The sequence below is a fragment of the Heterodontus francisci genome, chromosome 4 (genome assembly GCF_036365525.1).
Source record: "Heterodontus francisci isolate sHetFra1 chromosome 4, sHetFra1.hap1, whole genome shotgun sequence".
In the NCBI taxonomy this organism is placed as follows: domain Eukaryota; kingdom Metazoa; phylum Chordata; class Chondrichthyes; order Heterodontiformes; family Heterodontidae; genus Heterodontus; species Heterodontus francisci.
In genome coordinates this window covers 156,063,978-156,079,154 of record NC_090374.1, presented here as the reverse complement: position 1 = coordinate 156,079,154, position 15,177 = coordinate 156,063,978, and positions in this window count along the sequence as shown.

Below are 15,177 nucleotides of genomic sequence, written 5' to 3'. Positions count from 1 at the left end.
CACTACCCCTGTCCTTGCTGACCCACATTGGCTCCCGGCTGAGCAACGTCTCAATTTTAATATTCTTATTTTTGCTTTCAAATTCCTCCATGGCCTTCACTCTCCCTATCTCGGTTACCTCCTCCAACCCTAAAACCCTCTAAGACCTCTACACTCCTCTAATTCTGACCTCTCACACATCCACTGTTTTAATTGCTCCATCACTGGTAGTCATGGTAGCTGCCAAGGCCCTAAGTTTTGGAATTCAATTCTTAAACCTATTTGCCTCTGTACCTCTCTTTCCTCCTTTAAGACGCTCATTAAAACCCACTTTTTGACCAAGCTTTTTGTCATCTTCCCTAATATTTCCTTATGCAAGGGGAAATACCCTAGTAAAGACCATGCTTGAATCACTGGGTGATGGTCATGTGACAGGCCCACCCTTCATGAGCTTACGCTTCTGTTTTCTCTGCGGTAAGGAGACAAGCAGCTAGATGCTGACAAGAGAAGAACCGAGTGGGGGCCCTCTTTCCTCCTGCTCTCTCTCCAACTCACCTTGCAAACTTCAAACTCTGCTTGCTGACTGTGACCATGCAGGGCTACCCCTGCTGCAGACAGAGACTCCTTTAAGGAAATCAACCCCACACTGCTGTCTCTAGGAGATCAGCCAAATCATCCACTTATATCTTCAAATCAGAAGCATCGGGACCACCAAAGGAAAGTCGCACATCCACTGAATTCGGCCTGAAGCCAGCCAAGTCACCAACCCTCACAGACTGTATACCCCTTTTATTTCTCTGGACTCTAATTTAATCAATTTATCCTCCCCTCCCCCACTTTGTAATCTATGTGTGTGTGTGTGTGTGTGTGTGTGTGAACTTTGAGTGTGTGTGTGTGTGTGTGTGTGTGTATATGAAAATCAGAGCGTATTTTATTATTTTACTTAGATCGGTTTAAGTATAATAAAGCTAACTTCTTTCTTTGTTAAACTCAAGAAAACTTGTCCAGTTGGTTCTTTTATGATCACAGCATGTAAAGAGTTAAACACTCACTGAATTGGAAAATATATCCTTTTCAAAAAAAGCAGTAAACCTGTTGCAGTCAAACAAGGAGAGGGAAAAGAGGGGAACCGTTTGACTGCTCCTCACTTGATCATAACAGCAGTGTGTTAGCTTGCCTGCCCTGGCCAGGTCATTGAACTTTTTTATGGCAGGGTCTCCAGTTCAGAATTGAGACAATTGCCATCACTGCCAAGTCAACCAGCCTCCACATGGCATGAGATGCTTTTGGTTTAGGGTTCCTCTCAGGCAGACACAGTATCCCCTGTGTTCAATCATTTCAAGGAGGATTTGGAGGCTGGTCTCACTAAAGTTTGTCCTTGTAGTAGCCTTTCTCATTCTTATGTGCCAAATCTGTCAATGGAAGAAATTATTCAAAAGTGAAACAAAATGGCACAAGGTAGTTAGTGCAGCTATTTGGGGTGAACTCAGCAATGCAAATACTTTACTTGTTACTTTCTGCTTACCCTAGTCTGCTGCTGCTGCAATCTTCAGCTGGACCCTTTTTTTAAATTCCCAATACTTTGATTTCCAAGCAACCCCAGCACATTGCTTCACTTCAGATGGAATTTGCACTAGAGCTTTTCTAATTGATATGCAAAATATACAATGGGATCAACTCGAAACTCATTGGTGCAAATCCACATGGAATTTCAAAGTCAAGAACTTTGACACTATGGGATTAAATAAGCTTCATTGTTATATTTTATTTCAAAAAGTGTAATGAGTACACATAGTTTTGTGGGTTTTGTTTAATTAAGCTGCAATTTTCATTTGTATCCAAGATAATAGATTTGGACTTCCAATACAGAAAAGCTACTGAAACGTCTTCATCTTTTTGAAGTTACTTTTCTGTATGATATCCAATATTTTTATTCAATGTCCCACATTACCAGATCCTAAAAATTAAAAAAAGCATGATTATATTTAGCTAGAATGCATTTTACTTTTTAATGATATGAGATTATTATAAGGGGTAATCCATACAGAAGGACCAATGCTAAGATATTAAACTCTGCCCTTGTGGACAACTGAAGTATTTGATTAGAAACCTGTGAGACCAAAGTAAAAAGAATTGGATTTTTTAAGGGCTTTGAGAGAAAGGGAAAGAAATTGATATTGAATTATTCAAATTAAAATGGAGTGCACGGGAGATTAGAAGGGCATAAATATTGCAAGATTTTAACTGCTTGAAAATTAAGTGGAAGGAATGTTTGGGATGTTACAAAAGGTGGAAATCGGAGCTGGACTGGGACTAGAGGCTGTCCATAATCTGATATTTAGTAGTCTGTCATAAGTGGAGAAAACCTATATTTGGGGAGGGGGTTTTGAGTAATCAGTGATCATAATGTAATTAATACCCAATGATCAAGGTGTTGTTACTAACCAGTGAGCATAATGTAGTTTGTAAAAGGCTAGAATGAAAGATTTGCATTTATATAGTGCCTTTCACAACTTCAATATAACAATAGTGTTTTTTCATGACTTCAGGAGATCCCAAAGTACTCTACATCTGATGAAGTTTTAAAAGTGTAGTCATTGTTGTGGTGTGGGGAAACAGGGCAGCCAATTTGCAAACAGCAAGATCCCTTGGACAGCAATGAGAAAGGCCTGAAAATAGTTTTCGTAATATTGGTTGAGGAATAAGTGCTGCCCAGGATATCAGGGAGAACTCCCCTGCTCTTCTTGAGGATCTTTTACATCCAGCTGTGAGGCCTCAGTTAATGTTTTGTCTGAAAGGCAGCATCTCTTCCTCTCAGCTTTGAATACACTCAATGACTAAGCATCCATAGCCCTCTGAGGTAGTGAATTCAAAGATTCACAACTCTCTGAGTGAAGAAATTCCTCTTGATCTCAGTCTTAAATGATTGAACCCTTATCCTGAGACTGTCCCCCCATGTTCTAGACTCTCTCGCCAGGGGAAACAACCTCTCATTGTCTACCCTGTCTAACCCCATTGCATTGATTATATTTAAGGTTCAGAGATAGATTTTGGAATCTAGGGGAATCAAGGGATATGGGGCTTAGGCAGGAAAGTGGAATTAAGTGGCAGACAGGCCTGAGGATTGTATGACCTACTCCTGCTCCTATTTCTCATGTTGGTATCATAAAGAGCCTGCCGGAAAGGTGATGCATTGTTTGGCTTTCCCCTTCACCTTCCTTCCTCTGCTGCATCCCATATATCTGGCTGTGCCCTCGTGGTGATGAGGTTATGGTGAGGATTCAGCAGATCACAATGAATTATAACATACGGTATGGTGAGTACTGCAGGGTTCCTCCAGAGCAATCCAGGTGATGGAACCATTGCTTGAGCATCTCAACGGCTTTTTCGATGATATTCATGCGGCAGAATGGCACTCATGATATGCATGCTGGCCACGTGTATTTGAGTTGCATACCAAGTCATGAGCCAAGTGGTTAGCGGCTAGCCCTTCTCTCTGACCAGCCACCCTCTGGTTTGACGTGGTGACTCAAATACTGAGGAAGCAGTGTACTTGTGCAGAATAAAGGTATCATGACTGTTGCCGGATGCGAGCCATTTACCTGCATGATGTGCAGAGTATGGTCACACACCAACTGCACATGCAGGAAGTGGAACACTTTGTGGTTTTGGTATATCTCTGCATTTAGATGCAGTGTCTGCAAAGCCATGTGTGCAGGCGATGACACCCTGCACCATGAGGAAGGCTGCTATCCTGGCGAAGCCACGTGCATGCTTTGCCTGCCTCTTGGAAAGAAAGTTATGTACTACTTTCCCCTCGCAAAAAAAAGCATCAGATACCTCCCTCATACAACAGTGGATGACAGACTGGGAGCTGTAGTAAGATCGCCTGCTCAAGCCTGGAAGGATCCCAATGCAAAGAAATTCATGGCCAAGGTCACATTCACAACCATTGACAGTGACGTCCTTGCCCTGTTCTGAGGTTGTCGGTCTGGTGGCAGATTTCAGTGAGCACCTACCTTCTAAAAGAAAGACACACTGTTTCTGCCTTTGATTGATGTAAGAGAAATGCTCCCTGAACAGCTTGAATGGATAAGGTCTCTTGCTGAGAGCCCTTCTTCCTGCCCCTTTCCCCTCCCCTTCCTCTCTCTGCGAGCAGCTTGTCCTCTTTTGTTTGATCATTCATGGGATGTGAGCATCGCTGGCAAGGCCAGCATTTGTTGCCCATCCCTAACTGCCCTTGGGAAGGTGCTGGTGAGCCACCTTCTTGAACAGCTGCAGTACATGTGGTGTAGGTACATCCACAGTGCTGTTAGGAAGGGTTTTGATCCAGCGACTGATGGAATGGTGATATTAGTTTCAAGTTAGGATGTGTGGCTTGGACGGGAACTTGCAGATGGTGGTGTTCCCATGCATCTGCTGCCCTTTTCCTTAGAGGTGGTAGAGGTCATAGGTTTAAAGGTGCTGTCAAAGGAGCCTTGTTGAGTTGCTGCAGTGCATCTTGTAGATGGTACGTACTGTTGCCACTGTGCACTGGTGGTGGAGGGACTGAAGGTTTAAGGTGGTGGATGGGGTGCCAATCAAGCGGGCTGCTTTGTCTAGGGTGGTATCGAACTTCTTGAGTGTTGTTGGAGATGCACTCATTCAGTCAAATGGAGAGTATTCCATCACACTCCTGGCTTGTGCCTTGTAGATGGTGGACAGGCTTTGGGGAGTCAGGAGGTCAGTTACTCACCACAGAATTCCCAGCCTCTGACCTGCTCTTGTAGTCACAGTATTTATATGGCGAACGCATTTGTTGACAACGCGAACGGTAGGTGGCGCTGTTTTGGCACATGCGCAAATACAGCATGTGCCACTAAAACGTCACAGCTTGCGACTGCTGCAGCTGCCAGGACTAAAGATGGCGCTGCTCAAAGAATCACACAGAGGAAACCAAACAAACATGTGGCAGCATAAAATGGCCGGAGTGAGAGAGTGGACCGGGCCGGGGAGAGCAGCGCGGGGGGTGGAGAGAGCAGCGCGGGGAGAGCAGCGGTGACGGTCACGGCGGTGGCGGCGGGGAGGGAGAAAGAGGGAGGGAGGGAGGGAGGGGAGAAAGAGGGAGGGAGGGAGGGAGGGGGGGAGAAAGTGGGCGGGAGGGAGGGAGGAGAAAGAGGGAGGGGGAGAAAGAGGGAGGGAGGGGGGAGAAAGAGGGAGAGAGGGGGAGGAGAAAGAGGGAGGGAGGGGGGAGAAAGAGGGAGGGAGGGGGGTATAGAGGGAGGGAGAGGTGGGAGAAAGAGGGAGGGAGGGGGGTAAAGAGGGAGGGGGGTAAAGAAGGATGGGGAAAGAGGGAGGGGTTCGAAAACAGGGAGGGGGAGAGCTGGGGGAAGGGGGGAAGATCTGGGGGAAGTGGGGGAAGAGCTGGGGGAAGGGGGGAGAGCTGGGGGAAGAGCTGGGGGAAGGGGGAAGAGCTGGGGGAAGGGGGGAGAGCTGGGGGAAGGGGGAAGAGCTGGGGGAAGGGGGAAGAGCTGGGGGAAGGGGGGAGAGCTGGGGGAAGGGGGAAGAGCTGGGGGAAGGGGGAGAGCTGGGGGAAGGGGGGAAGAGCTGGGGGAAGGGGGGAGAGCTGGGGGAAGGGGGGGAGAGCTGGGGGAAGGGGGGGAAGAGCTGGGGGAAGGGGGGAGAGCTGGGGGAAGAGCTGGGGGAAGTGGGGGGAAGAGCTGGGGGAAGGGGGGAAGAGCTGGGGGAAGGGGGCGAGAGCTGGGGGAAGGGGGGGAGAGCTGGGGGAAGGGGGGGAGGGAGGTGGGAGGGCGGGGGGTGGGGGAGAGTGGGGGGGGGGAGCAGCGGAGCGGAAGAGGAGTGCCTTTTTCTGTGCATGCGCCATAAACACAACAGCAAAAGACTTATCGGCCAGTCCCTGGACTCGGCAACACCAAGGTCTTCGCATGCTCGCTCCCCGCGGCTCTCTACGGCCTCTCGCTTCCGGCCCTCTCCATTCAGCCGTTCCCTCCAGCTGCGGATGCCCAATCCAGTTGCTTTCTTCCCTACTTCTCCGCAGTACTCCAGGCATTGCAACTGTCTGGTCCCTGCATTTTGCATCCTGCATTTTGCATGCTCCCTCTCCCCACCCCTCCCTACTCTCCCCACCCCTCTCCATCTTCACCCACCCCTCTATCCCCCTCTTCACCCACCCCTCCTCTACCCCCCTTCCTCCATCCCCCTACCTCCACCCCCCTACCTCCAACCCCCCACCACAGTTGAATATCTGAAGTGCAGTTGCAAAGTCGGGGAAATAGCATTCAAAACAAAGCCTCAACAATTCTGGTTTTAATTATTGAGGAGTTTTATTAAGTTCATTAAGCATCCGAGGCACTGCTGTGCATGGATACATGAGTGTTGTGTGTCCAGCATTCCCGTGAGACAGACAGGCCGAGTCTCTGCTATGCACAGCTAAAGAGATTGTTCCTGGAGAGTCTTGTGGTGAATGAACGCTTGGCTCTCTATTCCACTACTGTATTGTCCATGTGAAGAAGGCAAAGTCACAAGAGTCTGAGCTCAGTCTATTCTTGGTGAATGTTCCCCAAGCGCATCCCAATGTGCATTCCCAATTCATCCATAAATGCAATGTTCCTTTCCACATCGTGACGAGCTCTGCAGCATGATCCAGTTGCCTTCGTTGCTTGAATGCTGACCTTAAGTCTCAAGGATTGTTTTCTCGACGGCATGTTTTACATGAAAGGAAATAAAGCAAATCAGAGTCAGAGCTTGCCTCCCTCCATCCACTGAAATTACTGTTGTGCACACCTTTTTAAATTCTGCAGTGAAGGCACCAATTGATAACGTCGCCAATGAAGCACTTTTTACCCACCTCAGATGCAGGAATCAGCACAACCTTGCGTCCTCTCCTGCACTGCCTCCTTTGCTTGAATGCCGTCCTTAAGTGTCAAGGATTGTTTTCTCAAGGGCACGTTTTACATGAAAGGAAATAAGGAAAGAACATCAGTGTCAGAGCTTCCCTCCCTCCAATGGAATTACTGTTGAGCATGCTTTGTGTTCTGCGGTAAAGGCATGTACTGATAACACCGCCAATGGATCACTTAGTACCCACCTCAGCTGTAGGAGTCAGGATGATGTTACTGCCCCTATCTTGTGATGGCTCAATGCTGCTCTCAGGGAAAACATGAATGATGTGAGGGTGCTGGAAAAAGAAGCACATTTCTTTTGGACTATGAACATAAAGCTGGCCATTTAGCCCAGCTGTTCCCTGCTAGTGGTTATGCTACTCCTGCGCCTTCCCATACGCTCCCAGTAATTCCTGCCTACTACTATCAGCATCATCTTCCATTTCTTTCACTCTTATCTACCTTTGCCTTAAAGCAACACTGAGGATGGAGAATGGTGTGGCTGCACTCCCACCTCACCAGTTGTGTACGCAGCAAGAGCATTCACATTTGTGCTACCACTGGACACGGCATGCTTGTTTCTTTTAGTGCTCAGTCTCTTCTTGCTGAATGTTCCCCAAGTGCTTGACCCCTTTGGATGCCCTCCCTGCTTGACAGGCAGCAGCTGGCAATTGCGGAGTCTCACAAGGCTCTGCATGGTTGTTTCAAAGGCGGATGGGGAAACAGGTGGCTGTGTGTCCATGTGCACTGCTCGGATGGGTGCAGGAACAGGTGGCTGTGTGTCCATGTGCACTGCTTGGATGGGTGGCGGAACAGGTGACTGTGTAACTGAACAGCAAGGAGAGGGTACCGCAGGTGGAGGAAGTGGAGATTTGAACAGGCAGGCATATGTATGGTCCATCAGATCATTAGGCCAGGGGGTGAAACGCTCAGGGTCCATGGATTGTGACACGTGACTGATGTCCAGCGCGTGGCCACCTCCATCCGAAGGTGCTTCCGGGCAAGTGTTGGGCAAAGTAAATGGCTCCATCTCATCAGCCAGTCCTTGCTGCCAGCGGAGAATCTGTTGCCGCAGCCAGTCCAGCCTCCTCATGAATGATGCCGTTCCACTCTGCAGAACGGCCTGTTGTAGCTGGTACCATTGATCTGAAAGCAAGCGGTATTTTTCATTGTAGCTGAGGGGCCTTGGCTGTTCCTCTGTAATCACAATGGCAGCAGCCATGCCTGTCGTCATTGGTGTCTGAGATGCACGCCAGCGGCAGTTGGGGGCAAGCCTGTCCAAAGGCAGACCCAGATGCCTCTGCACAACAATAGCATGTTTGCAGGGCAACAAAGTCTGAATGGAGAAGATGCAGCTGCAGGTAGCCTGGCCATCATGTATCTGCAGTGTGTACTGTTTGGCACCAGAAATCACAGTCACTGTGCCTTCGTCCTGCTCCTTGACATGTACTCGCTGAATGTGGCTATGATCCTGATGCATCAGCTTCACAGCATGACTGGTGAATCCCGTGTAAAATGATTGTAGATCTGCTGGTGCCTCTGCGATGCGCTTGAAAGGGGCTCCCTGCAAGAATGTTAATAGGCACGCTCCCGATCCAGGACACTATTGTGGAAGATCAGCGCTGAGATGCATTCCTTCATGGATGAGGAGCAGTGGAGCAGGTGCTTTATCTTGTCATTCTCTGACTCAATGCGATTGTTGGTGTTGTTCCCAAACGTTAGGACTTTACTGCGTGAACATGCTGCCCACATCTCCTTCTGTGGAATCCAGTTTGTAAGCAGGTAGTTCTGCAGGGGTGGGTAGAGGAGTCCAATCCTTTCCAAACAACTTGTGATCTTCTCCTCCAAAGGTGCATGAACCATTTCCTTGCAGATCATAAACAACTGATCCCTCAGTTCACCATTCAGTGAGTAGCTGCTGATCTTCCTCCTCAAGCTCTGCATCACATGGAACTGACAGAGGAGAACTGTTGCAGCTGGGAGATGCTTCCTGATCGCATTGATCTCATTGATGTCTTTATCCACAATGGCTGATTTCACGCGGCAGGCGCTGGATCCCATGAAATCGACAAAAACACCCACAATCTCGTCCAGCATCTGAGCCGTCTCATTCCTCACCATGGCATAGAACACAGCCCTGCCCCTACCAACATTGTCCTGCACCATCACTTGGTACAGAGGGTAGCCGCATTTGTTTACCTTGTATGTTCCGTCCATGAACAGCAGTTCAGGAAAGGCCTGCATGTGGGCCTTCATGGCTGGTGTCATGAAGGCAATATAGAGGATGCTGCTTCCCTGCAGGCCAACCCGTACTGCAGCCCCGTCCTGCTGAATCTTCTCCAGCATATCACACAGCGCATCCATGCTGTCATCCCCTGTTTTGAGCCGGGATTTTACATTTCTAATGTCACTAAGGGTCACGGTCTTATTGAATGAACGCTCGATATAATCCTTCAGCTGTTTGTTCCCAGCCTGCAGCTTGACCATCTCTTCTACCTTCTGCCTTTCATCGTGGTTCAGTTGTCGTCTCCTTGCATAGAAGCGTAAACATTCTGGATGCAAAACATGACCAGTATGCACAAGATGGTAGGAGCTGACACACAGTTTGTTCTTGCTCGTATTGAATTTCACACTGATGAAGACCTCACAGCCCAGGGCGAGATACCTGAAAAGTTACACAGACATTCAATGAACACGCCCAAGTGCCTCATGCCCTCACCAAAACGCCAGCCATCCCCAGGTGTGTTGCTGGCAGCAGTTTACATGTGCACCATGACAAGGTCCCAAAATCTGGTGCGCACCTGTTTCGCAGTGCAGAGGAGGTTGCGCAGAGGTGGTCGACCAGCCATTGCTCCATCCAGGAAATCACAACAAAGGCAGTCCATAGACACGGGGGTGGTATGCGCGTGGCTTTGTGGGCACAGGATCTCACTGACGAGATGTATTGATACTGCAAATCTAATCTTGGTTCAATGCGCATCAAGGAACAGCGTTACAGGACTGACAAGCTACACAAATGGAAATGTAGTGACCGCAGCACCTACCTCTGATTCGGTCTCACTCCAGTGGAACGGATGCATGGCTGCCCATAGTGTACACAGCACAGCCTCACTGAGGCATACTTAAAGCAGATGGGAATTTCGACTCGCCGTCTCTTGTTCTCCCTCTCAAGCGTATGGGTGCTCACTTTTTTAAATAGACTCCCCGTTGCCTGTAAGCACAACAGCAAAGCGCATTTAAATAGCATTGTTAACATAGTGAAACATAACAAGGCACATCACAGGATGTGCCTGCAGACCATGCTACCTGTTGAAACATCTCAAGTTTACTGCTGAAGTCGTCATAACTCTCGAACTCCTGAGTTGTGAAGGAACTGCTCTGTGGAATCTACTGAAGTTGCCATGATCGAAGTTTGAAGTTCAGGAAGGCTATTAAGGGACCACACGGGATACATGAGATGAGGTAAGAAATACAGAATGCACTCCATTGAAACGTTACAAAAATGTAAGTGACCGTTTAGATGGAAGGTTGTTCGCTGGACTGCAGCACATGTACTGCCTGCACACAGCAACTTACAACAGGGACTGCAGCACACGCAGTGCCTCAGACAATGGAAATGTTTTTAGAGCAGCTTACAACAGGGACTGTAGCACATGCAGTGCCCCAGACAATGGAAATGTTTTCAGAGCAATTTACAACAGGGACTGGAGCACATGCGGTGCCCCAGACAATGGAAATGTTTTCAGAGCAGCTTACAACAGGGACTGGAGAACATGCGGTGCCCCAGACAGTGGAAATGTTTTCAGAGCAGCTTACAACAGGGACTGCAGCACATGCGGTGCCCCAGACAGTGGAAATGTTTTCAAAGCAACTTACAACAGGGACTGGAGCACATGCAGTGCCCCAGACAATGGAAATGTTTTCAAAGCAACTTACCTTGGAACAATCTCCTCTGTCTAATAAAAATGTAGCAAATCTCCAAAATGACTAAATAATGCAGAGAAAATGCCCGACAAAACCTCTCCTCCTTCCACTTTCAAAAACTCGCGCCGAAGCTTTGACGCATGCGTGAATATCCGAAGATTGCATGAAGCACATGCGCAGAGGCCAACCTGGCGCGTTGCCCGAGGAAGACGACGTTATGCGATGACGTCATCTGCGCATGCGCAAACGGATCCTGGCGGGCCAGACCGCAGCGCATGCGCAGAGAGCAGGAGATCGTCTGCGCATGTGCGCACCGCGTCATCTGCGCATGCACAAACTGGTCCTGGCAAGCCGGACCGCAGCGCATGCGCAGAGAGCGGGAGACCGTCTGCACATGTGCGCACCGCGGCGCAGCCTGATGATGTCGGCGCTGGCCAAGCGTTGTCATGAATCACTTTGAATCCTTGAAACCTCATAAGCTTTCATTTCCAGAGACTCACGTTTCAAACATGCACTTTCTAACGCAACAACCACAGCTTCAGTCTGCTCCTATATGTAGGAGCACAAGTCAATCCCCAGTTAATGATCCCCACCTGAAAACAATTAAACATTCAATTACTATACAATTCCAAAGTGATTCATGACAACGCTTGGCCAGCGCCGACGTCATCAGGCTGCGCCGCGATGCGCACGTGCGCAGACGGTCTCCTGCTCTCTGCGCTTGCGCTGCGGTCCGGCTTGCCAGCTCCCCGGCCCGGTCCACTCTCTCACTCCGGCCATTGTATGCTGCCACGTGTTTGTTTGGTTTCCTCTGTGTGATTCTTTGAGCAGCGCCATCTTTAGTCCTGGCAGCTGCTGCAGTCGCAAGCTGTGACGTTTTAGTGGCACATGCTGTATTTGCGCATGTGCCAAAACAGCACCACCTACCGTTCGCGTTAGGCTCCAGTTCTATCCTTCACAACTTGGCTATCTGTAATAGAATAGAGCTGGCGTTAAATCAGTGATGTCACCATCAGCCTACTCTACATACTTCTGGTGCATACTCTTTATGCTTGCACTAATGCATTCCCCAAAGTAGTGACCAGAAGTGCGGGTGCAGCGCGGAATTCATTTTGGTACCAAAACAGCACCCGTAATGCTAAAGCTACAGACACTATAAAGCTGAGTTTGTGGCCATATATTGTTATGACCGAGGCTGGAGGAGTGCACTGTCTTTCTCTATTTCCACTTCTCTGTGGGTCACAACATATATTTCAATGTTCACCTAATTACCAATATGGCCAATTATATACCCTATTTTGATTTCAGAATAAAATCTGCCGAGTAGGTTTCTTGAATAAATAACAAAATTATCAATTTATTATAAAACAAGACTTATTCAGTAAAGATGTAAAGCATTAACACACAGATTGAAATATGAAAGTTCCTTTCTAAATCAGCCCGACATGCGTGCGCATGCACGCGTGCACACACACACACACATTAAAGAAAAAATAGCGACGTTTTTGCTGGAGAGATCTCTTCACAAAAAAAAACTTTGGCCAAACACTTGTTAATTCTTGAAGGAAAAGGAGAAGATAGGGAATGATATCTGTTGTCCCTTTATTCTGGCGTCTCAAATATGCGTAGATGGCTGTCACTAGGATCTTTTGGATCAGTTCTCTTCAGGTGATGTCGAGGCTTAGTCTGGCAGACTTTCCAAGAGAAATGAGGCATCACACTGGATTCTCAGGGTTTCTCAAAGAGGTGGAGAAAGGATGAACTAGTGTCTTCTCTCTTAGCAGGCTGACCCTCAACTGACTCAAAACTATCCAAAACAAAACCAACTCTTGACCACCATAAATCTTGACATGTCACTTCTCTGTAAACAACTCCCCCATCAAGGCTTCTGCTGTTTATTTAGTTTAAGACATGTGACATCCAGTAAGGGTTATTTTTAAACAAAAATTTCAAGGTCTTCCACTGATCTTTAAACAAAAAAAGCTCAAGTCCAGCAGCTCCTCAGATTTTTCCACAGACATTTACCCACAAGTCCTCAAAAATATTCAAACATGGAAACACCTTCATAACAATGTTTAATAATATTATTAAATGTATCTGTCAAGTTTCTTTCATATCTTTGAATGCATTTATTGAAGTATTTACTCGAAGATCTAAGCCTCTTAAAAACCTTTGAGCTTGGACTGTGATGTAGTTGGCTGAATTTGGGATTGTGCATTTTGAACATGTGCAACATACCTCATTCCCCAAGGAGACATCAGCAGCATTAAGATTATAGTAATGATGCATTTTTTTAATTTTAGGAATTCCAGTTCAAATTTTTAAAAAGAGATAAAGCTAGAAGACAAATTTCAAAAGCTTTATTCCTGTAAAAATTATATTGAACTTAAAACTGTCAATGTATTTGTGCGAAAAGAGGCAGTTAGAATACATGATAGTATCCTGATTACACAACTGTTGTAGCTTTTGTTCCGTGTTTAATAAAGCTCCAAAAATGTGTTCAGCTGATGAAGGGAGAGGTAAACAAAGAACGATGAACAGAAACAAAGCTTAAGTCACGGAGAGAGAAAAAGAGTCTCCATGATAGTCGTTTAATTTTTTTTAAGAAGAATTGAATTTTGAAGACAAATTATTATCTCATTTTTGTTTGATCAATATTTAGAAAAAGTAAACACTAACTGCCAACAGTTTTGATACAGAGAAAGAGATTGAGGGGAACACAGATTGACAGACAGATAGAGAGGGATATACAATATCTTTCCTGACGTAATTCAATTTTTTCAAAATAACAAATACTTTGAATTTTATAAGCAGGCAAAAACCTTTGAGAACAGAGATATAAAAAAGAAGGGTAACAGGAGGGAAAGAGGATAATGGACATCTGAACTTGCTTGACTGTATTGGAAGGCGAGAGGGTGGAGGAAAATAGCTGAGATGGTAAGGATGAAATGAGAGATAGTGGATCAAGGTGGACGGAAGAGGGGCAGGATTTAAGTAAGTTGCCCAAAGGGTACAGGTAGGTGGAATGATAGGAACAAGAAGCGATAGGAATGGGAAGGGTTAATGAAAAGATGAAGGGCTGAGGGATGCAGTGTGAATGAAGGGGTCAGAAAAGGCACAAGGTGTTTGGGAGATGTGAAAGGAGCTATTGAGCATCACATTTTCCCTGCACCTGCTACAGGGTTTCCTGCTCCCGCCCCAAATTGGAAAACTTTATCAACTTTGTTTCTAATTTCCACTCTTCTCTCACCTTTACATGGTCCATCTCCGACACTTCCCTTCCCTTCCTTGACTTTTATGTCTCCATCTCTGGGTATAGGCTGTCCACTAATATCCATTATAAGCCCGCCGACTCCCACAGCTACCTCGACTACACTTCTTCACACCCTGCCTCCTGTAAGGACTCTGTTCCATTCTCCCAGTTTCTCTGTCTCTGACACATCTGCTCTGATGATGCAACTTTCCATGACAGCGCTTCTGATATGTCTTCCTTTTTCCTCAACCGAGGATTCCTCCCCACCCACTGTGGTTGACAGGGCCCTCAACTGTGTCCATCCCATTTCCTGCACCTCTACCCTCACCCCTTCCCCTCCCTCCCAGAACCTCAACAGGATTCCCCTTGTCCTCACTTTCCACTCCACCAGCCTCCACATCCTCCGCCATTTCCACCACGTCCAACATGATGCCACTACCAAATGCATCTTCCCCTCCGCTCCCCTGCCCTGTCAGCATTCTGAAAGGATCATTCCCTCTGCGACACCCTGGTCCACTCCTCCATTACCCCCACCACCTCATCCCCTTCCCACGGCACCTTCCCATGCAATCGCAGGAGGTGTAATATCTGCCAATTTACCTCCTCTCTCCTCACTATCCAAGGTCCCAAACACTCCTTTCAGGTGTACTTCTTTCAATTTAGTATACTGTATTTGCTGTTCACAATGTGGTCTCCTCTACACTGGGGAGACCAAACGCAGATTGGGTAACCGCTTGGCGGAACACCTCCATTTAATCTGAAAGCATGGCCCTGAGCTTCCGGTTGCTGGCAATTTTCAACACCCCCCCTGCTCTCATGCTCACATCTCTGTCCTGGGATTGCTGCAGCGTTCCAGTGAACATCAAAGCAAGCTCAAGGAATAGCATCTCATTTACCGATTAGGCACGCTAGAGCCTGCTGGACCGAACATTGAGTGCAATAATTTCAGAACATCGGAACATAGCCCCTCGAGCCTGTCCCGCCATTCAATGAGATCATGGCTGATCCATGGCCTAACTCCATATACCTGCCTTTGGCCCATATCCCTTAATATCTTTGGTTAACAAAAATCTATCTCAGATTTAAAATTAACAACTGTTCTGGTTTCAACTGAATTGTGGGTGAGAATTCCAATCCTCT